The sequence below is a fragment of the Heptranchias perlo genome, chromosome 6 (assembly GCF_035084215.1).
Source record: "Heptranchias perlo isolate sHepPer1 chromosome 6, sHepPer1.hap1, whole genome shotgun sequence".
NCBI lineage: Eukaryota > Metazoa > Chordata > Chondrichthyes > Hexanchiformes > Hexanchidae > Heptranchias > Heptranchias perlo.
Genome location: NC_090330.1, coordinates 108,482,072 through 108,508,985, shown reverse-complemented (window position 1 = coordinate 108,508,985; position 26,914 = coordinate 108,482,072). Strand labels below are relative to the sequence as shown.

Here is a 26,914-nt window from a genome sequence, read left to right as displayed (position 1 = left end):
TTCAACCAAGCTTTTGGTCACCTATTCTAATATCTCCTTATGCGGCTCGGGGTCAAACGTTGTCTGATATCGCCCCTGTGAAGCACTTTGGGACGTTTTACAATGGTAAAGGCTATATAAATACAAATTGTAGTTGTATGTTCAAACCCCACTCCAGAGACTTCAGCGCATAATCTAGGCTGACATTCCAGTACAGTATTGAGGGAGTGCTGCACTGTCGGAAGTGCCGTCTTTCAGAGGAGACGTTAAACCGAGGCCCCATCTGCCCCCTCAGGTGGACGTAAAAGATACCATGGCACTATTTCGAAGAAGAGCAGGGGAGTTCGCCCCGGTGTCTTGGCCAATATTTATCCCTCAACCAACATCACTAAAAATAGATTATCTGATCATTATCACATTGCTGTTTGTGGGATCTTACTATGTGCAAATTGGCTGTTGCATTTCTTATATTACAACAGTGACTACATTTCAAAAGTACTTCATTGGCTGTAAAACGTTTTGGGACATCCTGAAAGGCATTGCAAAAGACGCTATATAAATGCAATTTCTTTCTTTCTTTCTTAACACTCCGAAACACTACATAACTGCACTTCAAACATAATTTTATGGTTGCAAAGCACTTTCGAACATACCGAGGATGTGATACAGCATTATATAAATGCAAGTTCTTTCTTCTCTGTCCGACACTTGTTTAGTTGTTTATCAACCTCTTACTAACCTCGGCGCCTCACCTCAGGAAGGATACATTGGCTTTGGAGGGGGTGCAGCGCAGATTCACCAGAATGATACTGGGCTAAAAGGTATAATTTATGAGGCCAGGTTGCATAAACTAGGCTTGTATTTCCTTGAATATAGAAGACTAATCGACATGTTTAAGATGATTAAAGGATTTGATAAGGTAGATGGAGAGAAATTATTTACTCTGGTGGGGGGAATCCAGAACAAGGGGGCATAACCTTAAAATTAGAGCCAGGCCGTTCAGGGGTGATGTCAGGAAGCACTTCTTCACACAAAGGGGAGTGGAAATCTGGAACTCTCTTCCCCCCAAATAGCTGTTGAGACTGGGGGTCAATTGAAAATTTCAAAACTGAGAGTGATAGATTTTTATTAGGCAAGGGTATTAAGGGTTACGGAACCAAGGCGGGTAAATGGAGTTAAGATACAGGTCAGCCATGATCTAATTGAATGGTGGCACAGGCCCGAGGGGCTGAATGGCCTCCTCCTGTTCCCACATTCCTAAAACCAGCTCCCTTGTCCCAACAGAAGGATAATTGATTATGAAACTGTAGTCTTCCCTTTTTAGCTTTGCACTATAAACGTGGGGAGCTGGTGCACAGGAATCACTCTCCCACTTACTGGCCCACCTCACTTCGATTCCAATGTCAAAATCTCCGAATTCCCTGTGTGAAAAAGTGAAGAAAAACAAAATATGTGCATAATTATATTAAAGAATGGTGATGGAATTTGGTGGGACATACTGTGACTGAAGGGGACAGTATTTTTCCTACTATGTCGCCTATGTTTTGCTGCTCGATGTCTCACTGAAAAGGGGGAAGAGACAGTGTTGGAGTAATACTGAGGGGTGACCTAATAGAGATCTTTGAAATTATGAAGGGGTTTGATAGGGTAGACGTAGAGAAGATGACCAAAACTAAGGGACAGAAATGTAAGATAGTCACTAATAAATCCAATAAGGAATTCAGGAGAAACTTCTTTACTCAGGGAGTGTTTAGAATGTGGAACTCGCTACCACAAGGAGTAGTTGAGGTGAATAGCATAGATGCATTTAAGGGGAAGTTAGATAAGTACCTGAGGGAGAAAGGAATAGAAGGTTATGTTGATAGGGTGAGATGAAGTAAGGTGGGAGGAGGCTCGTGTGGAGCATAAACACCGGCATTAGGCTGATTGGCCTGTTTCTGTGCTGTAAGCTCTATGTAATTCTATGTAACAGAAATTCCTACTGTCCTTAATTTTAACCATAATGCAGTTTACATTTTTAATTATTACTTGATTTTTCCATTCTGTTAAAAAGTGGCTATAATAACACCAATGTTGCTGCCTGGCCCAAATGTGTTGACAGTTTATGACTCGTCAGACTGCCTTCAACAACTGTGAAACACGCTCGGGTTCTCGGGCACCTATTACTAAGGTAAATAAACATTCTCCATATCTAGGTCACCAAACAGTAATTTAACCCTACTGGAAATAAACAAAAAAAGCCAAGCATGATTCAACTATAATCTTGCTTTTATGACCTCATGTGATCAACAAGTTTCTGTTTCACATTTTGGAATTCACTATTCTCTACAGTGCTGCACTTTGTATCGTGTAGACCAGAAGCAGTACAATAAAAGATCTATGCACAGCACTGATATTTTCCTCCCAATTCAAAAGTGTGCATTCCAATTTTGTCACTGCAATTAACAATATCAAATCTACATAACTTTTGTGTTAAGAAAAAATTAGGTCCAGTTGCAATAAAAAACATTATTTAATTATTTCATTTGAAATGCATTTTGTCGCTTTTTTTTAATATTCTCCACTGAAATCACAAAGTGTTGCAAGTGACCACATTTCTTCCAACCCTTTGAAAATACAACTTCAGTGAGAAAAAGCCATAAAGTCAATTTGCACCACAAATGGCCATTTTTTAAAAATTATAGATTGGCCCCCATCTATACCACCTCCCAGCTTTTGAGTCAAAGGAGGTCCCCAGAGCTTCTGAGCCTTTTAGATTGAGTTATTAAGTTTGTACCTGCTGCCTCTTGTCTTGGCGAAAATGCACAAAGACTTTCCCCAATCTAACCTCAAGGACAACATCTAGACTCACACTGGTGTAATTGTTCCAATGTGAACAATCGAAACCTAATGTTGATTCTTCATTTACTGCTTTTTTTTTTACAAAATGTTGTTTCTAATCGTGTGCCTGGATAACAGTAACAGTATCAGCCAGATGGCGATACCACTATAATTAAATCTTTGTGATTTGAGCTAACACCGGAGTCAGTACTCAGCTTTTGTCTTGGCAGAATCATGTTACTTCTATGCAAGTAATTGTAACATCACCATTAGCAAATTATTATCGAGCATCTCAATAGACAGTAGCTCAAAACCCTCTCTGTAAAGACATCATCTTTCTTATCAACCAAAGCTGAGGTGTGAGTGTGTGTGTGTGTGAGTGTGAGTGTGAGAGAGAGAGAGAGAATGAATGAGGGACAGCGTGACAGAGAGAGTGTGTGACAGAGAGTGTGTGAAAAAGAGAGTGAGAGAGAGTGTGAGAGATAGAGAGAGGAGAGAATGAGAGAGTGAAAGTATGTGACAGAGTGTGAGAGAAAGCGAGAGTGTGAGAGAACATGTGTATGCACACATGTATGGTGGGCAGAGGAAGAGGAATTATCTGACATACAGCACACTGTATTGATTAGATACAATCACCCTCTGATAAACTGGGTATATTATCAATCTTACTCTATACCGTAAATTCAACTACTCAACGATTGTAAATACACATGTGCTTCTAAGCGAAGATTGAGAATGACGAGACTGGTGACGGAATACTTTGGTGCTTTGGAAGGGGTGGAAACCTGATTGTCGGGATTCAAACAGGCAGTTACTGGAGGGATGGACAGGGATCTGGGAGGCGACAATAAGTTCAAAGGTCTCAGGGAGGAAGAGGAATTCAGAAATGGGATAGAGTAATCGATTTAACAACATTAAATTCTGAGTAAAAATTAACACCAACTAGTCAGAGCGTTTAGAATTAAATAGTAAAGTTATATGCATGAAATCAATAGCAATTACAGCACTAATGGAGACCATTCACTCTCTCTTATTTGTGCCAGTGCTTAGTTATCAGCTGAAGCTATATACTCTAATCCCCATCTCCCCATCCTTTCCCTCCCAAATCCTTTGCCTTTTTTCTTTTGAAATACTTATCCTTTTTAAAATGATGATGTATTCTCTACCTCAACAGGCACTTGAAAGAACTTGCATTTATATAGCGTCTTTCACGACCTCAGGACGTCCCAAAGCGCTTTACAGCCAATAAAGTACTCTTAAAGTGTAGTCACTGTTGTAATGTAGGAAACACGGCGCACAGCAAGATCCCACAAACAGCAAAGTGATAATGATCAGATAATCTGTTTTAGTGGTGTTGATTGAGGGATAATTATTGGCCAGGATACCGGAGAGGACTCCCCTGCTCTTCTTCGAAATAGTGCCATGGGATCTTTTACCTCCACCTGAGAGGGCAGACGGGGACACGGTTTATCGTCTCATCCGAAAGACAGCACCTTCGACATTGCAGCACTCCCTCAGTACTGCACTGGGAGTGTCGGCATAAATTTTTTTTGCTCAAGTCTCCAGAGTGGGACAGCTGACACAACTTACGGTAAAACATTCCATGATCTAATGACCCGATGTGTGGGAAAAAAAATCTAACTTCCCCTTTTTGTTCTCCTAGTGATGATCTTGAGTATATATCCCCTTATTACCAACTAACTAAACACTGGAAACAATTTTTCACTATTTCCTCTCTCAAACCATTTCATAATGTTGAAAACCTCTATTTTAACCTTCTAGGTTCCATTGAAAAAAGACCCAATTTGTAAAGCCCTTTATCATAACTAACGGCTCATGCTTAGTATCATTCTAATGAATCATAACTGTACCCTTTCCATGGTGCCACCATCATTCCAATCATGTAATATAACACCCAGAATCCCATTTGCCTTTTTTATGAATTTCCTACTTGCGCTCCCGTCTTTAAAGATCTATGCATCTGTGCCCTGAGATCTGTTCCTTCTTTTGCAAGTCTAACCACATATTTCCTTTTAGTGTATTTTTTTTCGAGCTTGACCTCACAACAACAACTTGCATTTATATAGCGCCATTAACGTACTAAAACGTCCTAAGGCGCTTCACAGGAGCGATTATCAAACAAAATTTGACACCGAGCCACATAAGGAGATATTAAGACAGGTGGACAAAAGCTTGGTCAAAGAGGTAGGTTTTAAGGAGTGTCTTAAAGGAGGGGAGAGAGGTAGAGAGGTCTAGGGAGGGAATTCCAGAGCTTAGGGCCCAGGCAGCTGAAGGCACGGCCGCCAATGGTGGAGCGGTGAAAATCGGGGATGTGACCAGGCCAGAATTGAAGGAGCGCAGAGATCTCGGAGGGTTGTAGGGCTGGAGGAGGTTACAGAGATAAGGAGGGGCGAGGCCATGGAGGGATTTGAAAACAAGGATGAGAATTTTAAAATCGAGGCGTTGCCGGACCGGGAGCCAATATAGGTCAGCGAGCACCGGGGTGGTAGCTGAACGGGACTTGGTGCTTGGATAAATACTTGAAGGGAAAAATTTGTAGGGCTATGGGGAAAGAGCAGGGGAGTGGGATAGTTCTTTCATAGAGCCAGGACAGGCACAATGGGCCGAATGGCCACCTTCTGTGCTGTATCATCCCATGAGTCTATGGTGCGAGTTAGGATACGGGCAGCAGGGTTTTGAATGAGCTTAAGTTTACAAAGGGTGCAAGATGGGAGGCCGGCCAGCAAGAGTGCTACCTCTGAGCCACAGCTGACGCTTAAGCCCTCTGCCATCAAACAGAATCTCTTAGCTTGCAGGTACAATAATTATTGACATTACCAAATCTGATTTAAGGAGAGGATAATCTGTTCTAAGGCCTTCAGCTATATTGCATCAAAAAAAATCACAGTAAGGTGAATCACCGGCACTGCAGGATTACATAAATATTGTATTAGTCAAACATCTAAGTTGTTCCTATAACTCTTTAATAAAACACTGGTTAGGCCCCAGCTGGAGTATTGTGTCCAATTCTGGGCACCAGACTTTAGGAAGGATGTCAAAGCCTTGGAGAGGATGCAGAGGAGATTTACTAGAATGGTACCAGGGATGAAGGACTTCAGTTGTGTGGAAAGATTAGAGAAACTAGGGTTGTTGGTCATACAGCAGAGATGGTTAAGAGGATATTTAATAGAGGAGTTCAAAATCATGAAGGATTTTGATAGAGTAAATAAGGAAAAACTGCTTCTAGTGGCAGAAGGGTCAGTAACCAGGGGACACAGATTTAAGGTAATTGGCAAAAAAAGAGGTGAGATGAGGAAATTATTTTAAGCAGCGAGTTGTTATGATCTGGAATGCCCTGCCTGAAAGGGAGGTGGAAGCACATTCATTAATAACTTTCAAAAGCGAATTGGATAAATACTTGAAGGGGAAAAATCTGCAGGGCTATGGGGAAAGAGCAGGGGCATGGGACTAATTGGATAGCTCTTTCAAAGAGCCAGCATAGGCACAATGGGCCGAATGGCCTCCTCCTGTGTGGAATAATTCTATAACCCTTCAGACTCAGCAGTATTGGTAAGCTATTTGGAAACTATGAAGCTTTATGAGTCAACCCCACTGAGCCCACTGACCCCTCAGAGCCCTCAGTTTATGTTCATATACATGCACTTCCAGCAGGGGTTGCTGGATAGTGACCAAAGAACAGAACCCAGGCCAATTTTCCCCTTTCTAATCCAAAGGTGCAGGAACCAATTATTACTCTAATACTATCACCTGGCTGACATCAATGAACACACAAGCTTTCGGGGGCTTTCCCCTTCCTCAAGCAGTGTGGAAAAGACACACTGCTTGAGGAAGGGGAAAGCCCCCGAAAGCTTGTGGGATTAAAAATAAAATCGTTGGACTATAACTTGGTGTTGTAAAATTGTTTACAATTGTTAACCCCAGTCCATCACCGGCATCTCCACATCATCAATGAACACAGCATAGATAGGAAATCAAATCTAGGAACATAGGACAGAAGTAGGCCATTCAGCCCCACGAGCCTGTTCCACCATTCAATTGGATCATGGCTGATCTGTATCTCAACTCCATTTACCCGCCTTGGTTCCATAACCCTTAATACCCTTGCCTAACAAAAGTCTATCTATCTGTTTTGAAATTTTCAATTGACCCCCAACCTCAACAGCTTTTTGGGGGAAGAGAGTTCCAGATTTCCACTACCCTTTGTGTGAAGAAGTGCTTCCTGACATCACCCCTAAACGGTCTAGCTCTAATTCTAAGGCTCTGCCCCCTTGTTCTGGACTCCCCCCACCAGAGGAAATAGTTTCTCTCTATCTACCTTATCAAATCTTTTAATCATCTTAAACACCTCGATTAGATCACTCCTTGGTCTTCGATACTCGAGGGAATACAAGCCTAGTCGATGCAACCTGTCCTCATAATTTAACCCTTTTAGCCCCGGCATCGTGCTGGTGAATCTGCGCTGCACCCCCTCCAAGGCCAATATATCCTTCCTGAGGTGCGGTGCCCAGAACTGAACGCAGTATTTCCAGAGTTGCACACTGTAACATAACTTCCACCTCTTTGCATTCCAGCCCCCTTGAGATAAAGGCCAGCATTCCATTCGAACCCCCCTGCTCCGAATGGTTCAACTCCTCACTGAATAAATTCACCGAGTCGTTGAGAGAATCCCAATTAGATGCCGTTGATGTTTTGTCATCTAGCTGTGTGTTCTCAAAAGATTTACCTACATTTGCCATCAAGTCTTTGGAATATCAATTAAGTAAGAGTTTTGACAGCTGTTGTGTACACAAAGCCAGAAAGCAACCAACAAATGTCTACCAATAAAAGTGTGTTGATTAGTTTAGCCCCTAGTATCGTTGATTTTTCAGTACCATGTCAACAAATCAGTGGTCATCTTCTTTTGACAAAACATTTGACAATTAAACTATCATATGGTACTGTGTCAACTAATTCAGCAAACTAGTCATTAAAATGTTAAAACAGCCCAACAAGCCTCTGGATACCAAATTTACTGCTACATGACTACTAGGGTCTATGTTACAGAATCATATAGCACAGAAAGAGGCCATTTGGCCCATTGTGCCTGTGCTGGCTCTGTGAAAGAGGCAGCCAATTAGTCCCACTCCTCTGCTCTTTCCCCATAGCCCTGCAAATTTCTCCTTTTATAAGTATTTATCCAATTCCCCTTTTGAAAGTTGCTACTGAATCTACTTCCACCACCCTTTCGGGCAGCGCATTCCAGATCATAACAACTCGCTGTGTTAGAAAAAATTCTCCTCATCTCCCCTCTGGATTTTTTGCCAGGTAACAGTTTCATGCTTGCACAAAAAGTAAAGTTTAATCAATACAATTTCAAAACAGATTCTGGTGTTTCCCAGGAAGTTCAAATATAATCCAAAGTAAATTTAAAAATCCACTCGTCAATCTCCTGTGACACTGCACAGAGGAAATCAAGATCAAGTGTAGGATTTGTGTCAAGCAGGATTATAAGGCAATGGTTAAAGAAAGAAAGACTTGCATTTATATAACACCTTTCATGATCGCAGAACATCCCAAAGTGCCAATGAAAAACTTCTTGAAGTGTAATCACTGTTGTAATGTAGGAAACGCGGCAGCCAATTTGCGCACAGCAAGGTCCCACAAATTGCAACGTGATAATGATCAGATAATCTGTTTTTCAGTGAGGTTGGTTGAGGGATAAATATTGGCCAGGACACCCGAGAGAACTCCCCTGCTCTTTCTTCAATGTAGTACCATGGCATCTTTTACATCCACCTGGGAGGGCAGACAGGGCCTCGGTTTAACGTCACATCCGAAAGACGCCACCTCCAACAGTGCAACGCTCACTCAATCCACAAATTGGCTGCCGCGTTTCCTACGTCACAACAGTGACTACACTTCAAAAACTACTTCATTGGCTGTAAAGCACTTTGGGACGACCTGAGGTTGTGAAAGGCGCTATATAAATGCAAGTGCTTTCTTTCCAGAAAGCCTTCAATAAATTTATTAAAAAAACTGCAAGTTCTTTCTTCCTTTATAAGTTCATTGAAGGCTTTCTGAAAAGACAGCATTTGCGCTTGCATTTATACAGCGCCATTCCAACCCTAGTCTGTGCTGAGTGAAGTCGTCTCAGCTTGGGGTAGTACCATTGGCTTCAGTGCTTCTGGGTTAGGGAGTGGGGGAAAGCATTCAGGGTTCCTGCTGACGATCACTATACAGTCACCTCTGTGTGTGTGTGTGTTAGTGTTAGTGTTAGATCTGGGTCGGCTGGGATGCTTTCCCCACATGGTCAAATAAGCTGCAGACATTCATTGGGGTTGAAATTCGTCTGGGCCTGACTGGGAGGCCTGAGGCCGGCCTGAAATTGGGACTCGGGCCTTATTTCAATAATTTAGGCAATACTTTGCAACCTTCCAATGAGCATTTTTAGTCGAATCTTGTAGCTGCAACCCTTCTTTGCTGAATGTGTTTTCAGGCCGGTATCCCGATCCTTAGCCAGTCACATCCTCTTCATATTTCCATCCTCCCTGCTTCCCTCCCGCCCCCTCCCTTGGATCGCTCCCATCCCCTTTCCTCATCCTCTGTCTCTCACTCCCTTCCCTTCCTCTTACCCCTTTCTGTCCTCTCCTCCCTCCCCTTACCCCAACTCTCTCTCCTCTCCCTTTTGCCTAACCTGCTTTCTCCTTCCATCTCATGCCTTTTCTCCCTTTCCCTCTTTTCTCTCTTCCCCCTCCCAACTGCCTCCTCCCTCGCCCCCTCCCGTGCCTTGGTCCAATTAATGATTAGTGTGTTAGCTGTGGCTCAGTGGGTAGCACTCTCGTCTCTGCATCAGAAGCTCATGGGCTCAAGCCCCACTCCAGAGACTTGAGCACATAACAATCCAGTGTAGTACTGAAGGAGTGCAGCATTGACAGAGGTGGTGTCTTTCGGATGAGATGTTAAACCTAGTCTGCCTTCTCGGGTGGATGTAAAAGATCTCATGGCACTATTCGAAGAAGAGCAGGGGAGTTCTCCCTGGTATCCTGGTCAACATTTATCCTCAACCAACATCACTAAAACAGATTATCTGGTCATCATCACATTGTTGTTTGTGGGAGCTTGCTGTGAGCAAATTGGCTGCCGTGTTTCCTACGTTACAACAGTGACTACACTTCAAGAAGTACTTCATTGGCTGTAAAACGCTTTGGGACGTCCTGAGATTGTGAAAGGCACTCTACAAATGCAAGTTCTTTCTTTCTTTGGCTTAGGCGAGACTATCGGTGGAACGGCATAAATGTCCCAGCAAATTATAGCGCAACGCAAATAATGGCAGAATTCACTCACTCCATTACTTCCTGGAACTTTCGCATATTAATAATGGCGCGTGCCATTAATACATCAATATTATGGCACAAGTTTCCAGCAAATTCAGGCCCAATATAGGATGTACCTGCAGCTTACGTTGTGTCTAACACTTGTCCCCACTACAGTCTGACTTCTCTTTTCATTTCGCAAGACCTGTAATTCAGGGCAGTTTTAAAGCTTTTTTTTAAGTTTCTGTCACTTTTCTAGATTGTTATGTTGGATTTCTATGGAAGAGTGAGGTGAAGGGGTCAGACAGGGCCTCTCTCACCCCTGCTCACTTTTATGAAGAAAGACTGCTTTTGGCAAGGCCTCAAGTGGCCATTACACCAGCAAAAGCCACCACCTTCAAGAGAGGCGAGATAACGAGAGAAAATCGGGGGGAGGGGATGGGGAAGAGAGATGGGAACAACAGAATATCATTAAACATCACTTCTGCTTTTTCATTACACACTGTGCAACTACTGTTACATGCCAGATGCTTTCTTGAAAGATCAAAAAAACATGACTGATGCCTATTGCAAAAGACCAAACATATAAACCTACAATTGTCCCTCAAAGTTCTCATTCAGTTCTATACCTTTCTGCTTGGCTTTGTTTATACAGGTGCAAAGCCACCACCGCCTCGTGTCCATCTCGATCAGGTCTGTTCTGTAGGTCAAAGATTCTGCGCTGGAATTGGGTAAATTGTCCCTCTGGAGCTACGAGAACTTTCGAAAGGACTCCAGGCCTAACTTTCCATCTGCTATCCTTATGTATTCTGGGTTACCCTACAGTCCAATATAGCAGCTCAAATGCCTCTATATAACAGCTTAGTTTATTCAGCTGGTTTGACAACTCTCTTTGTCGAACTTTACATGAGGCAATAACAGATCATTTACTATATTCGAAAAGTAGCAAGACTGAGCCTTCTAGCTGTCACTCTGGCATAAGTCTGCTCAGTTACTTGAAAGTGCAACAGTCTTGAGGATAACAAACACGCATCGGATGAAAGCTAACTCTGTTGGACCCAATACAAGTGTGCACAATATGTTGCTCCTAGGGACGGCGATGAGCGCTCCTCAGAGTTGGGCATCAAGATAAATACAATCCAAACAACTACTGAGAACTCACGACATATGAACCTTCTACGCAAGTCTGTTGGTGACACCATATTATATTTCACTGTCTGAGGGTAAAAAGCTTTGTAGGACGCCTTATTTTATAGGAGGGTTGGGGGGGGGGCAGGAAATCACAGTGCAGCAAAAGTGGAAATGTGAAGAGGAATTACAAAATTCCATCTTTCAAAACAGTGTCGACAGAAAAAAGTTGTAAAAACCATTCAAACCACAGCTCCAATAAGACAAAAATGCCGACAGTCATGAACCAGTCATAATTATCGATCTTTCAGTATGAAATGCAAACAAGTGCTTTTATTTTAAGAATAAATACAAAGCACACGGCGACAACACAGCAGCAGGAGACACAAGTACAGTATTGCGGGACGCAGAGTTCCTGATCTCAGATGTGTTGTTGAGAACAGCGACCAAAATCCTTCCACAGCAGAGGGGGAAAAAGAATCAGAAGAATTATTTCCATGCTGCATTTATATACATCCCAACGATGAGCTCAATGTAAGATTGTTGGATGCCTGGCAGCAGGTTGGACATAAGACACAGTTCTCTACAATCTGAGCATATAATCTAGGCTGACACTCTCAGTGCAGTACTGAGGGAGTGCTGCACTGTCAGAGGTGCCATCTTTCTGATGAGACATTAAACCGAGGCCCCGTCTGCCCTCTCAGGTGGATGTAAAAGATCCCATTTCGAAGAAGAGCAGGGGAGTTCTCCTCAGTGTCCTGGGCCAATATTTATCCCACAACCAACTTCACTAAAAACAGATTATGTGGTCATTACCTCATTGCTGTTTGTGGGAGCTTGCTGTGCGCAAATTGGCTGCCACGTTTCCTACATTACAACAGTAACTACACTTCAAAAATACTTCATTGGCTGTAATGCATTTTCGGACGTCCTAAGATCATGAAAGGTGCTATATAAATGCAAGTTCTTTCTTTCTTCTTTCTTCTCATAACTGTAAAAGAGCAGTTAGAGAGTAAGTTAGAATTTTAAAATATAAAAGTAGTAGTGTTGTTAAGGATAAAATAGTTGAAACATAAAATTATATTTTCTAGAAGTATTCACCAAAAAAGATAATATTACCTTGGTATCCAATGTCTACAGTACAGCCAATTTCCCAGATGGTTCAAATTCAGCATGGGAGAGGTACATGATAAGATTGACTATTCCAAAGTTCTCATGGCTGGCCTCCCACCTACCACCGTCTGTACATTTGAGCTCATCCAAAATTCTGCTGCCCATATGCTAACTCGTGCCAAGTCCCGTTCACCCATCACCCCTGTGTTCGCTGACCTACAGTGAGTCCCGGTCCAGCAAAACCTCGATTTTAAAATTCTCATCCTTCTGTTTAATTCCCTCCATGGTTTCGCCTCTCCCTATCTCTGTAACCCCCTCCGGCACTCTGAGATCTCTGCGCTCCTCCAATTCTGGCCTCTTGCGCATCCCCAATTTCCTTTGCTCTACCATTGGCGGCCGTGCCTTCAGCTGCCTAGGCAGAAAGCTCTGGAATTCCCTCCCTAAACCTCTCTGCCTCCCTCTCCTCCTTGAAGATGCTCCTTAAAACCTCTTTCACCAAGTTTTTGGTCACCTGTCCTAATATCTCCTATGTAGCTCGGTGTCAAATTTTGTCTGACAATCGCTCCTGTGAAACGCCTTGGGACGTTTTACTACGTTAGAGGCACTATATAAATGCAAGCTGTTGTTGTTGCTGGCTATGTGGGATATGTGGAATGTTGGAATACGGCCAACAGAGTTTTGGATACGCTCGAGTTTATGGAGTGTGCAAGGTGGGAGGCGGCATTGGAATAGTCCAGTCTGGAGGTAAAAACGGCATGGATGAGGGTTTCAGCAGCAGATAAGCTGAGGCAGGGGCGGAGACGGGCGATGTTGTGGAGGTGAAAGTTGGCGGTCTTGGTGATGCAGCGGATACGGGATATCCAGCACACCACTCCCGGACCCCAAAATCCCCCTCCGATTAACCGCAGTACTGGTAGGGCCCCACTCATCCCCAATATTCTCATACTCTCAGATGTAACACTCCTCTGCTCCTCTCACACCTCTCCCAATCCTCCTGAATTCCTAGGCTACCCTCCCAACAGTACTAAAACCACATCACCCTCCTCAGTCGTTCTACATACTTATCTGCAACCCTAGCATATCTCCACCACTTTCCTCTGTATTCTGGACTTTAGAAAAAAAAGGTAAGAGATAAAAATTCATTACACAGCTAAACAATGAAACCATAATAATGAAGGCCACAGATTTACAACTTGTGTGAAAATGTGGGCATAATCACATAATTTGAACTGAACAATACTGCGAACATTCCCATAATATTTTTTTTAATAAGAAACCAATTTTAGTTAGTCAGTAAGTTAGTGGTCCCGATAGCCTGTTATACTAGTGGATTTTCCAAAGCATTGCTCAAGGCAAGCCAAATAATATGTTTTCTCTCTTACCTGTCTCTGTCATCTTCGTGTTCCTGTTTCTTTCTCTCCTCTTCTTTTTTCTTCCCCTAGCTCTCTTCTGCTTCTGTCTTCCTTTATTTTATCATCTGGTTCTCTTCTTAAACTGAGGCCCTGCCTGCCCTCTCAGGTAGACGTAAAAGGTCCCATGGCACTATTCGAAGAAAAGCAGGGGACTTCTCTGCAGTGTCCTGGGCCAATATTTATCCCTCAACCAACATCAGTAAAACAGATTATCTGGTCATTATCACATTTGCTGTTTGTGGGACCTTGCTGTGCGCAAATTGGCTGCCACGTTTCCTATAGTTTCATATAGTAAAATCAGTTTACACAGGCCCCGCAGTTAGCTGACAGAAACAGGTCTCAATAGCAGTGGAAATTGGTAGTTCACCTATTCACCCCACAAAAAATTAAGCAGCATCAAAGGTAACAACTATAAATGGACTTCAAACATTGCTACTAAAGTTCTACTCCATTCTTGCCAAGCATTGTAAAATCTTGTTGATCAAAGTGAAGTGTTCCCATGATTTCTTAATGCATTAAGGACATACTATCATGGAAAATATGTCAATATAAACCACTGCATGTCAGTAAAATATACAAGGTTACTTAAGATAGGTCAGTGTTGGACACTGAAATCATCCTGTTAAATTTGATAGCAAACTGTTCACGTTGTGTATTTCTTCCAACTTTGTTTAATGCCAGTCTAGCCTGTTCTTAATTTACGCCTTGGTAGAAAAACACAATAAAACTGGACGTGCCTGACCCAAGGGAGGAATAGGGTAAGTCTGCATAGATTACTGTCTGTCTTGACATAACTTTAGGCTTTTATTTTGCCACAAACCAATATCATTCACTTGATTTCTGTACATTTTCCTTTGGCTCGTATTAGAACAATAGACTGCTCTGTTGCCACCACAACTCTACTAGATATCCACTGTAATGTTATTGCTTCTGTTATTTACCTTTCCTAAATAGCTATCCTTTTAAATAAATTCTTCGGCACTGACGTAGTTCAAAATCAGTACCAGATGTCTGTTTCCCATTCCTGGTCTGTTGGTCCATCTTTATCAAGGTAATGTCCAGTACTCCCAGTACTCATTACTTATTAAAGGCACAGTGAGACTCAAGAAAGATGGTCGAAAAGTGGGATATGGATTCTTTTGGAAAAACAAATCAACAGCTCTGGCTCACTAGGTGTCCCATGGAGTACACATTAATATTCACGTTACATAGGAAGGGCACAGTTCAAGAAGGCACTGGACTATGTGGTTTGACTGCTGCCACTGTACTTGGATGGAGACCTCTGTAATCGGTCATCCAAAGTATCTGACACTTAATTTAATAAATCAAACTATTCCATTCAATTCTAACATCCAAAACAATTGACGACCTGTCCATCAGTGTAGTTGAATGAAACACAATTTTTAATCTCCTTTCTTCTGTATATCTTCAAAGAACTTGAACAGTATATCCCAGGTTGATGTTTTTCCAGTCTGAGGCTTCTGAGAATATAGAGGCAGCTATCAGAAAAGATTTAAACTAATTGAGTCTGGGGATGTATTAACTAACTGTGTAAAAAGAAAGAACAAACTTGCATTTATATAGCACTTTTCACAAGTTCAGGACTTCCCAAAGCACTTTACAGCCAATGAAGTACTTTTGAAATGTGGCCACTGTTGTAATGTAGGAAATGTGGCAGCCAATTTGCGCACAGCAAGGTCCCACAAACAGCAATGTGATAAGGAGCAGATAATCTGTTTCTTTTTAGTGATAGTTGAGAGATAAATATTGGCTTTATTTGGGGCAGGTAGTCAACAGTATAACACTCATAAATGCTACAGTTCATCGCCCAGTTAAAGATTATAAGAAAGGGGTTATAACCATTAAACAGCAAGCTGATATGCCCTTATAATGTTTCTAGGTCAATGCCAGAAGTATCATAAATAAAATGGTAGAACTACAAGCATATGCAGCAATCGAGAGATTGGATATTATACATATTTCTGAGATGGTTGGATATTAATGATGGATCCGAAATCCAACTAAAAGGTTATAAGGGATTCAGGAAGGAAAGAGTGGGGCAGAAAGGAGGAGCTTTGGCTATATTTGCTAATGAGAATCGAAATGTTCTAGAAAGGGACGATGTTGGTGCACAAGTTACTACTGAAGCCATTTAAGCTGAAGTGGATCCTTCTAGTGGCCACAAATTGATCACTGGCACTTGTTCTAGATCTCCAACTCAAAGGGCCCGTTATGATGAGGCACACTCAGTTCTTGTTACAAATTACAAAAGGGTCTGGATTTGGAAACATCTATGTAACGGGGGATTTTAATTTCCAAAGCATTCATTGTTCTAATGGTGACCCATTTAATGTTGAATGCAGATATAATAAATGATTGTTTCCGAACACAACTGTACTAAAAATTGTGCAAGGAGTACAATCCACTGCAAAAAAGATTTAGATGTACTAGAGGAAAGGGCCGAACAGTGGCAAGTGGCATTTAACCTAGATAAATGCAGTGCAGGTAGGACCAACACAGAATATACTTATCAATTACAGGGAATGATATGAAAGCAGTAGAGAGGGAAAGGATCTAGATGTTATTGTGCACAGATCATTGAAGGCTCACGACCAATGCAAAGACGACATAGTCAAAGCAAGTAGGGATTGGGTTGTATACATAGAACCATTCAGTACAAATCAAAGGAGACCATTGTCATTATACAGGTCGTTGGGCAGACCACATTTGGAGTACATTATAACAGTGACCACACTTCAAAAGTACTTCATTGGCTGTAAAGTGCTTTGGGACATCCTGAGGTCGTGAAAGGCGAAGTCTTTCTTTCTTTTACTGCGCCCAGTTTTGGTCCACTAACATAATGGGTGTTCTAGTGGCCTTAAAAAGGGTTCAGAGGAGAGCTATAAGAATGATTACTAGCCTTAAAGAACCTTAGTTACTCAGGTTAGAACAAGTAAAAGTGGAACTAGGCTAGGGCAGTACCATAGATCGGGAGCACAAAGGAGAGATGTTTGAGGAGCATGGAGTGGTCAACTGTGTTGAATGCCATGCAGAGGTCACGAAAAAGGAGGAGGGATAGTGGTCTTGTTGCAATCACAAAGTATATAGAATCATAGAATCATAGAAGTTACAACATGGAAACAGGCCCTTCGGACACTGACCATGGTGGTCTTGGTGCTGTGGACAGATTGGAAACTGCATTAAGTGATTCAAAGTCAGATTAATGGGAGTGGTGAGCACAGAACTGAGTGCTGACACGTTCAAAAACTTCAGAGAGGATGGGGAGGTTGGAGATAGGATCAAGGGTGTTTTATTTTTGAAGAGAGTCGTGATTGCTGTAGTTTTGAAGGGTGCAGGCACAAAGCCAGATGAAAGGGAGCCACTGACTGAGTCAATGAGCACTGGTCCAAGAAGGGGAAATTGTGTAAGCAATCTTACAACACCAGGTTATAGTCCAACAGTTTTATTTGAAAATCACAAGCTTTCGGAGCTTACCTCCTTCGTCAGGTGAGTCACCTGACGAAGGAGATAATCTCCGAAAGCTTGTGATTTTCAAATAAAACTGTTGGACTATAACCTGGTGTTGTAAGATTGCTTACATTTGTCCACCCCAGTCCATCACCGGCATCTCCACATCAGGGAAATTGTGTGATTAAGGAGTTGGGTCGATATGGGCTCGGTGACAGAGGAGGTGGGGCTCATGGGGGGGAAGATGGGACAGAAACTGCAGAGTGATATGGGTTCAGGACAGGAGAAGGTGGCTGAGGCAGCCAACCAGATGGACCTCCATTTCTGAAGCAATGAAATCCATTCATTCTTCATCATTTGGTGTTGTCAGTGAAGTTGGGAGATGAGGGGGGGGTGGGATTTATGAAGAGGAAGGGATCAGAGGGAAGCAGTTTGCAATTGAAAAGAGGAACATTCGATTGGACGTAGTTTTCTGGGATCATTGGCACGAGAAAGTCCCTGGCATGAGCTGGGTAGCTGATCTTGCCTGTGGTGGTCGTGGGGGTGCTGTAACTGTGCTCAGCATCCTTGTGCAAAGTACCTGGACAGTGCTAACGCCTCGATTTTAAAATTCTTTTCCTTGTTTTCAAATCCCTCCATGGCCTCGCCCCTCCCTATCTCTGTAACCTTCTCCAGCCCTACAACCCTTCGGGATCTCTGCGCTCCTCTAATTCTGGCCTCTCGTGCATCCCCGATTTTCATCGCTCTACCACTGCCGGCCGTGCCTTCAGCTGCCTAGGCCCTAAACTCTGGAATTCCCTCCCTAAACCTCTCCGCCTCTCTCTCCTCCTTTAAGATGCTCCTTAAAACCTACCTCTTAGACCACCTGTCCCAATAGCTCCTTATGTGGCTCGGTGTCAAATTTTGTTTGGTAATCGCTCCTGCAAAGCACCTTGGGACGTTTTACTACGTTAAAGGTGCTATACAAAGGCAAGTTACTGTTGTTGCTCGGGAGAGGGAAACATTTGGTTAGGAGACTCATTCGGAGCACTGAATGGTGCATTTACCCATTAAGCCACCTTGAGGCTCATGTTACATTGGGCATTACCTTCTAGGGCAATGTTGGGACAGAATTCGTTGTCAAAATAACGGTGAGGCTAATAGCTCTTGCCGTTATTCATATGTAAATGGTACAGCAACTTCAGCGAGGGGCAGATGTGCGGCTAAACTCGAATATCCAGAAGTTGCTGTCCGAGTTGCGCCGCTCCACCATTAGCTTTGTGAAAACAGCATCTCGCTGTCTGACTCACTGTTGAAACACATTGAACGGCGTGAAGATGGTGTATTTGACCAGTAGATACGAACAAAACTTGCCACAGAAAGTTAAGTCAAGTCATTTCAAGTCTAAGTATCCTTTTAATGACGTGATAAGTGTTAATTACTGCCAATCAACCTCTCTGGAACTGAAAATTAACGACTACAAGTGTGGTGTATCATTCCTTCAGGTATTAATTGTTGTTGGAGATTTTAATAAAGTCAAATTTAAATTTAAAATTTTTTTTTACTTTTCCTTTGTCTCTTTTTCTCTCTCTCTTAATGCAGTCTTTCTTTCCCTCTCTTTATTTCTCTTTTTGTACCTGATTTGACATTGAATTCACCCACTCTAACTTACACTTCCTTCTCAGTTCTTGTGTTGTTTATTTCACAATCCTTCGATCTGACTGGTGAAGGAGAAACCCAGTTGCTTGCCCTGTTCACTAAGATCCCAGTTGCCCCATTGTTATCAGTTCGCACTTTCAGCAACTTACAGTGCAAAAATCTCCGAGCTGAAGGGTGCGGGACAAAGTCTAACTAGTCAGTCATGTCCGCGTGATACCCCACTCCAGCAAATTCTGGGCCGTTATCAAGCAACCAAGAAGAAAAACCCAGCAGTTATCAGGCGTGCGGTGACGCTGTGAAACAAGAAATTTATCTCACAAATGCAAAGTGCTTAAAAGGTCTTTTACTGTAACAAACAACCATGTAGCACCTTGAAGCAAGTTTCACAATAGGCATTCAATCCTATTTGCACATAAACAAAGGAATTGACACCTTCAATGAGCAGCTTTAATAACTTCTGGAAGTATTTAGCAAGAAATGATTGCTGAGTAGATTGACTGATAATTTGTTCAACTGAATAATAGAAAAAGCATTTAACAAGATAATCAAGGATGCTTTAAATATATGACTTTTGTGTTAGAAGTGTAACATGTACAATGAAAACATATCAGAAAAATGAATACGGTATCTAATTTTGTAGAGGTGATTCTTTTTCCCATAAAAGTATGGAAAGTTACAATTTATACATTTGTATTTCAAACTATTTTTAATAAAACTTGCACAGAAAGAAAAAAAGACGTGCATTTATACAGCGCCTTTCACGACCTCAGGACATCCCAAAGTGCTTTACAACCAATGAAGTATTTGCACAGACCAGATATGAACCACAGGCATGATTTGCACAAGCTTTAAAAAAATTTTTTTTACAGCACAATAAGAGTGTTACCATCTCCTGCCTTACATCCCTCCGAGATCTCTGCGTTCCTCCAATTCCGGCCACTTGCGCATCCCTGACTTCCTTCCCCCCCCACCATTGGCGGCCGTGCCTTCAGCTGCCTGGGCCCTAAACTCTGGAAATCCCTCCCAAAACCTCTCCGCGTCTCTACCTCTCTCTCCTTCTTTAAGACGCTCCTTAAAACCTACCTCTTTGACCAAGCTTTTAGTCACCTGCCCTAATATCTTCTTATGCGGTTCGGTGTCAAATTTTGTCTGATTACTCTCCTGTGAAGCGCCTTGGGGCATTTTACTACATTAAAGGTATTATATAATTGCAAATTGCTGTTGTTTCCCACAATCTGCTGTGGAAGGGAGGGAATACTGCGACTATTGGAGTTCTGTTACATGGTCTAATGTATCCTATGCCATTAAGATTGGCAATAGCTTTTCTTTTACATCACATGGCACTATTTTCATCTTCAAATTACAGTAGGAAGCCTCTGCATCAAAGAAACAGATTAGTGTAATTCAACAATGTCCAAACTTTTTGTGTTTACACCCTCTTAGTTGCTTATCATGAAGTTTTGTGGGCTACCTAGAATCATACAGCATAGAAGGAGTCCATTCAGCCCATTGTGCCTTTGCTGGCTCTTTGAAAGTGCTATCCAATTAGTTCCATTCCCTGTTCTTTCCCCAAAGCCCTGCAAATTTTTCCTTTACAAGTATTTATCTCTTTTGAAAGTCAGTATTGAATCTGCTTCCACCACCCTTTCAGGCAGTGCATTCCAGATCATAACAACTCACTGCGTAAAAAAATTCTCTTCATCTCCCCTCTGGTTCTTTTGCCAATTACCTTAAATCTGTGTCCTCTGGTTATCGACCCTCCTGCCAGTGGAAACAGTTTCTCCCTATTTACTCTATCAAAACCCCTTCATAGTTTTGAACACATCCCCTTAAACTTCTCTGTTCTGAAGAGAACAATCTCAGCTTCCCTAATCTCTCCACATAACTGAAGTCCCTCATTCACTGGTACCATATAAAGTTTGAATTAATGTTCCCATTAATTAGCGTATTGTTGAAGCTGCCAAAACTAACAAATCTTAATGTTTTAATTAACGGTTTATCCACTAATGGGACAATTCTGCTGAGACCCACACCTTTCCAGATGTCCAGGCCCATGAAATCCAAACAGGATAAACCAATGAATAAGAAACATAAGCACAAATAGAAATTAATTTGCCTGTGCTTTCATGGGCCATATTGCCAGGGATCAGGGCCCATAGTTTGTACGTCCCTGGCGTAATGGAAGCCAACATAAAAACATGACATTAAAAATACTATTGCATGTCAGAGAACAGGCAAAGAATTCTTCACAAAGTTGTGTATTTAGCAATAAGAAAAGATACATCCAATTTTTTGGTTTGTCAATATTTATTATCATTTAATTAAGTTAATACATTGAAAGTTTTATTTATCGTAATTTCAATTTCTCCACACTGTAGCTTCTTTAGCTAATGATGCCGAAACAAAATTACAAATGTGCATCGTGAAGAAAGGTTACAATGCTAGACGATTTAGTATCTGCTGTGTATTCTAAATAATAAAGATGCATATAAGAAAGAAAGAAAGAACTTGCATTTATATAGAGCCTTTCACGACCTCAGGACGTCCCAAAGCACTTTACAGCAAATTAGATACTTTTGAATCATTGTCACTGTTGTAATGTAGGAAGCCTATTTGTGCACAGCAGGATCCCACAAACATCAATGAGCTAATGACCAGATAATCTATTTTAGTAATGTTGGTTGAGAGAAAAAAATTTGCAAGAATATTAGGGAGTACTTCCCTGTTCTTCGAAGTAGTGCTGTGGGATCTTTTACGTCCACCTGCAAGGGCAGACGTGGTCTCGGTTTATCATCTCATCCGAAAGGCAGCACCTCCGACAGCGCAGCGCTCCCTCCGTACCGCACTGGAGTGTCAGCCTGGATTATGTGCTCAAGTTCCTGGAGTGGGACTTGAACCCACGACCTTCTGAAATAAATCTGAAGGAATAATCCAGCATCACAACTTATTATGCCATTTAAAGCACACAACTGAATTACTGCCTTGTAATTCACTTATCCATTATCCTCTATAAAAGCATTGCTGAGTAAATTCCCAGTCATTAGTTGTTCATGTAGAAGAGATCAGTGTAATGTTTCAACTGTTAATTCTTCAAGGAAGCACAGTAAAGTTAAAATTCAACAAATCCAGCAACTGCCTTTTGGTAAAAGTATATATAATTTATTGGTGCACCTAGACTAAGCAGCTATTATGATAGATTACCATTTTATACATAATTGACTTAAATAGGTTAAACTGTAATCCAACTGATGTACAAGAGTTCAAAATATCCACTTTTTGAATTTGTAATAATTAAAACAAATAAGCCTCAGCTTTGCAAACTGAGTGGTGCCACAAGCCACAGTGCAAACTTAGCACTCTATCAGTTAACCAAAACTGCGAAAGAGAAAAAAATCTGCACGAGTCTAACTGGCTAGGCTTAATTGGATATGTTGTAGGAAATAGATTACACTTCTGATTTTTATAACCTGTACTTTAAAGCTTTTGCAGGCTAAAAAAGGGGAAACTGCCCATTAACTTATCAGTCCCAGGCCTTGCCTTTTTAATTGACAACCTCAGGGCTACTTTCATCACTTGTCAACTTCATACTTGCAGTCAATTGTTTTTCTTTGGGATATTACTTAATCTTTTGGCATGATGGTGTTCCTGATATAATGCAGCCCCGCACTAGAAAGCAGGCAACACGTTCAACTTTACAGAGAAAGAAAATAAACCGTTCTCAACTGAGGCCTTCACCGAACATGCCTACAGAACAGCAGTCAGTGAACTTCAAAGACAATTTACTAGTGAAACACTTTGAGAGGTTTTGACGTGAAGTTCTATATAAATGCAAACAAATATTGTTTGAAGAAAGAATGAATAAATCTGTAAAACCTAAATTATTACCCGTTTCTTTCTTTTATATCCAAACTCTCACATTTTATATGGTCGCAGAACTACAGCATCACTCCAAAGTTCACATTCCTCAGCTGTCAAAGACAGTAATATCTTTGATGCTCAACTTCATTATCAATGTGACGTAAAGTTTATGTACAGTAATATCTTCTAGCACATGTCTCAATGCAACCACAACATGGCGTGACAGATGCTCAGTGTGCTCTTGCACTCAATTCCGTGTTGAGGATTAGCAGAACCTCTGTAATTGGGTCTTTGGAATGTCATCTGCTTTGAATTATATACACCTGGGAACATGGTTTGATGCCCAATATGGACAGATTACTGGAATTTTCAAACTGTGCTTTCTTTGTAATTGACATTTAAATTGTTTGAAGTTTCTCATTAAGTTCTTTTACAAATTAAGTGCAGATGTATATAACTTAACGTGTACAGTACAAGGAAAATTGATGGTTGAATCACAATTTTTTTAAAATCCCGCACCAGTGGATTTAACTCTTTCGATGCTAAAGAATCCTAAAATTCAGAGCTCTGCACTCTTGCATGGATGTGCGTTTTATCCTTGAGTGTAGGCAAATTCCCAACAGTTTAGGATCAATTCGCTTATTTTCAAAGAATCAAAGTAATGATAAAGATAAAAACATATCTCCATTATAACTGAACATCACTGTCTCTTAGGGTCCCTGATGGATCCACTTTCCATTGCGGGATTCAGCCTTGAAAGTCCCAGGTTCGGTATCCTCTCTATGCTGAATTAACTTATCGCAGCCGGGCAGCAGTGGAAGGGCTAAAATTGGCCTCAAGTGCCCCTTCAGCTGGAAGAAGGGGGAAAATCATCCAGGGTTCTCGCTCTCAGTCAAAAGCCTACTGGAAAGTGCACAGGTGCGAGTGCAGGCTCGAGCTCAGTTACTACGCCCTCTGTGATTAAATAAACTTCCGACACTCACTGTCTAGCTCAAATATGCAGAGTAACCTCTAGGTGATGTATTTGAGTCCTCCTGCCAGCAGGTGCGAGTGAAGCTGTTATTCCAGCATGAGTCAGCACCTTCAGGAGAGGAGGAAAGAAAATGTGGGATGGGGGATCACTATCTCCATACAATTTTCAACAAGTTTCACTTAGTCAACATGCAGTAATCTGGAATATTCCTTCCCCCCCCCACCCCCACCGCAACACATAAAAGAATCAACTTGTTAAAAAGCATTGCATCGTGTTTTTACAAAAGACAGTATGAATGAAATTTAACCCCACTCCCACATCAGCAATGTACTTAGAATCGTAGAATCTTACAGCGCAGGAGGCCATTCAGTCCATCGTGCCTGTGCCGGCTCTTTGAAAGAGTTATCCAATTAGTCCCGCTCCCCTGCCCTTTCCCCGTAGCCTTGCAATTTTCTTCCCTTCAAGAATTTATCCAATTCTCTTTTGAAAGTTACTACTGAATCTGCTTCCACCGCCCTTTCAGGCAGCGCATTCCAGGTCATAACAACTCGGTGTGTAAAAATATTTCTCCTCATCTTCCCCTCTGGCTCTTTTGCCTTAAAGCTGTGTCATCTGGTTACCAACCCTTCTTCCACTGGAAATAGTTTCTCCTTATTTACTCTATCAAAACCATTCATGGTTTTTGAACGCCTCTATTAAATCTCCCCTTAACCTTCTCTGCTCTCAGGAGAACAATCCCAGCTTCTCCAGTCTCTCCACATAACTGAAGTCCCTCATCCTTGGTACCCTTCTAGTAAATTCTAACAGTACTTACTTAAACCTTTAAAGGCAGTAACATAGCTCTTCCAATGGTTTAGCGAGTTAATGCAGTGAGTAGCTGAGCCGCAGAGACTAGGAATGCCCCATGTTTAATCCACGGTCCATGCTGAGTTACTCTGCTCTCGGCTGCAGCAGTGGGAGGAGCCACAACTGACCACAGCGCACATGGGTTAAGGAAGGAAAAGTAAGGCGGATTTCCTGTTCCTGATCACCATCCAGCGATTCCTGCCGGAAGCGTGTGTGTGTGATTGTTGAGTGAGAGAAGGACCTGGCTCGGCTATATTCAATCATACCCCCACCCTCTCCACTCCCCCATGACCAAATAGTCTACTGGCACTCTCTGTCAAAGCTCACACAAGGAAGAATGGCCACTTGGTCAAAGTACAGGGCAACTACATTCCCAGTAAGGAGTCCGGAGAGAACGGGAGAAAATGGACAAAAAATCTGGCAAAAAAAAAACTTGTTATAAGTTTCAACTAGTACTTGTCCCATTACCACCCCCCTTTTGCCTTGCACCATCATCCCTTGGGTCATTTAATCACTTCTGCCCTCCACCCTATCACAGACCTTCCCTTTTGTTCTTTCCTTCCCCCGCCCTCCTTTTCCCTGGCTTTGTACTTGCTTAAAAACTGTTAAATCTTTAACATCTTCCAGCTCTGATGAAAGGTCATCGACCTGAAACGTTAACTCTGTTTCTCTCTCCACAGATGCTGAGTGTTTCCAGCATTTTCTGTTTTTATTTCAGGTTTCCAGCATCTGCAGTATTTTGCTTTTGTCTGAGAAATCACCATCCTGTTTGTTAAATTAACCAAACTGTGGAGTGTTTGAAAAAAAAGAAAAGGATCTATATGACAAATGTTTAAGAACAAATTTGATGCCTGCCACATGAACTGTGTGCTCAACTCATTTCTCTCAGCACAGGATTTCTTAGGGTCCTGAAAGTAGTCATAATCCTCATTAACTTCTACAGTATTCTTGGCAAGATGCGTAAAACAGGTACTGATGACATTTTTAATAACATCTATCTGGACACAATTTGGTTGTATCTCACTTTACATAGAAATAAAAAAATCAAATGAATAATAATTTGGGAGAATAGTCAAAACAACACCTATGCATCAATTATGCAGACAATTTCGGAAGGGAGTCTCAATGACATAATTTAACTTCACACTCAGAAGATTAATTGTGACTGTTGTGAATTGACTGTCAATTCATGCATTCAAGTTTCCTGACATTCTGACTGATATTATCTGATCTATTGCTCAATTTGAACTAATAAAACCAAATTAATTCTTCAAAATTCTCTGTCAGTTAAGGAATACTTTTATAACTTTACAGTTAAAACGAATACTATCTAGTTTGCACCCTTTCTCCAGCTAATTCCAATAGTGCTGGTCAATCGGAAATTTGGACAGTTTTGCTACTGCAACTCACTAACCAACCTGCGGCATTGCCATAAGGCAATTCATCGGAATACAGTGTCACAAAGGTTTCCCAGAGAAACAAGAGAAAACAGTCAAACAGAAGTTTTAAATTCCCTCAAATATAGAACAAAAAAAACATAAGAAATAGGAGCAGGGGTAGGCTATTTGGCCCCTCGGGCCTGCTCCGCTATTCAATCAGATCATGGCTGAACTTCAACTTCAACTCCACTTTCCCACCCGATCCCCATATCCCTTGATTCCCCGAGAGTCCAAAAATCTATTCATCTTAGCCTTGGATATATTCAATGACTCAACATCCACAACCCTCTGGGGTAGAGAATTTCAGAGATTCACAACCCTCTGCGTAAAGAAATTCCTCCTCATCTCAGTCTTGAATGACCGACCCCTTATCCTGCGACCATGCCCCCTAGTTCTAGACTCTCCAGCCAGGGAAAACAACCTCTCAGCATCTACCCTGTCAAGCCCCCTAATAACCTTATATGTTTCAATTAGATCACCACTCATTCTTCTAAACTCCAGAGAGAATAGGCCCATTCTACTCAACCTCTCCTCACAGAACAACCTTCTCATACCAGGAGTTAATCTAGATTACGGGGTAATCTAATTGAGGTGTTTAAGATGATTAAAAGATTTGATAGGGTAGGTAGAGAGAAACTATTTCCTCTGGTGATAGAGTCTAGAACAAGAGGGTATAACCTTAAAATTAGAGCTGGGCTGTTCGGGGTGATGTCAGGAGACACTTCTTCACACAAAGGGGTGTGGAAATCTGGAACTCTCTCCCCCGAAAAGCTGTTGAGGCTGGGGGTCAATTGAAAATTTCAAAACTGAGATTGATAGATTTTTGTTAGGCAAGGGTATTAAGGGTTAGGGAACCAAGGCAGGTAGATGGAATTAAGATATGGATCAGCCATGATCTAATTGAATGGTGGACAAGCTTGGCCTACT

General features: G+C 41.8%; 1 protein-coding gene across 3 annotated transcripts in view; it reads right to left on the bottom strand.

Moving 5' to 3' along the window:
• The window catches only part of clybl (citrate lyase beta like), a 124,526-nt gene that overhangs the window by 87,885 nt on the left and 9,727 nt on the right, over window positions 1-26,914 (bottom strand). The gene's annotated exons all lie outside the window — the stretch shown is intronic.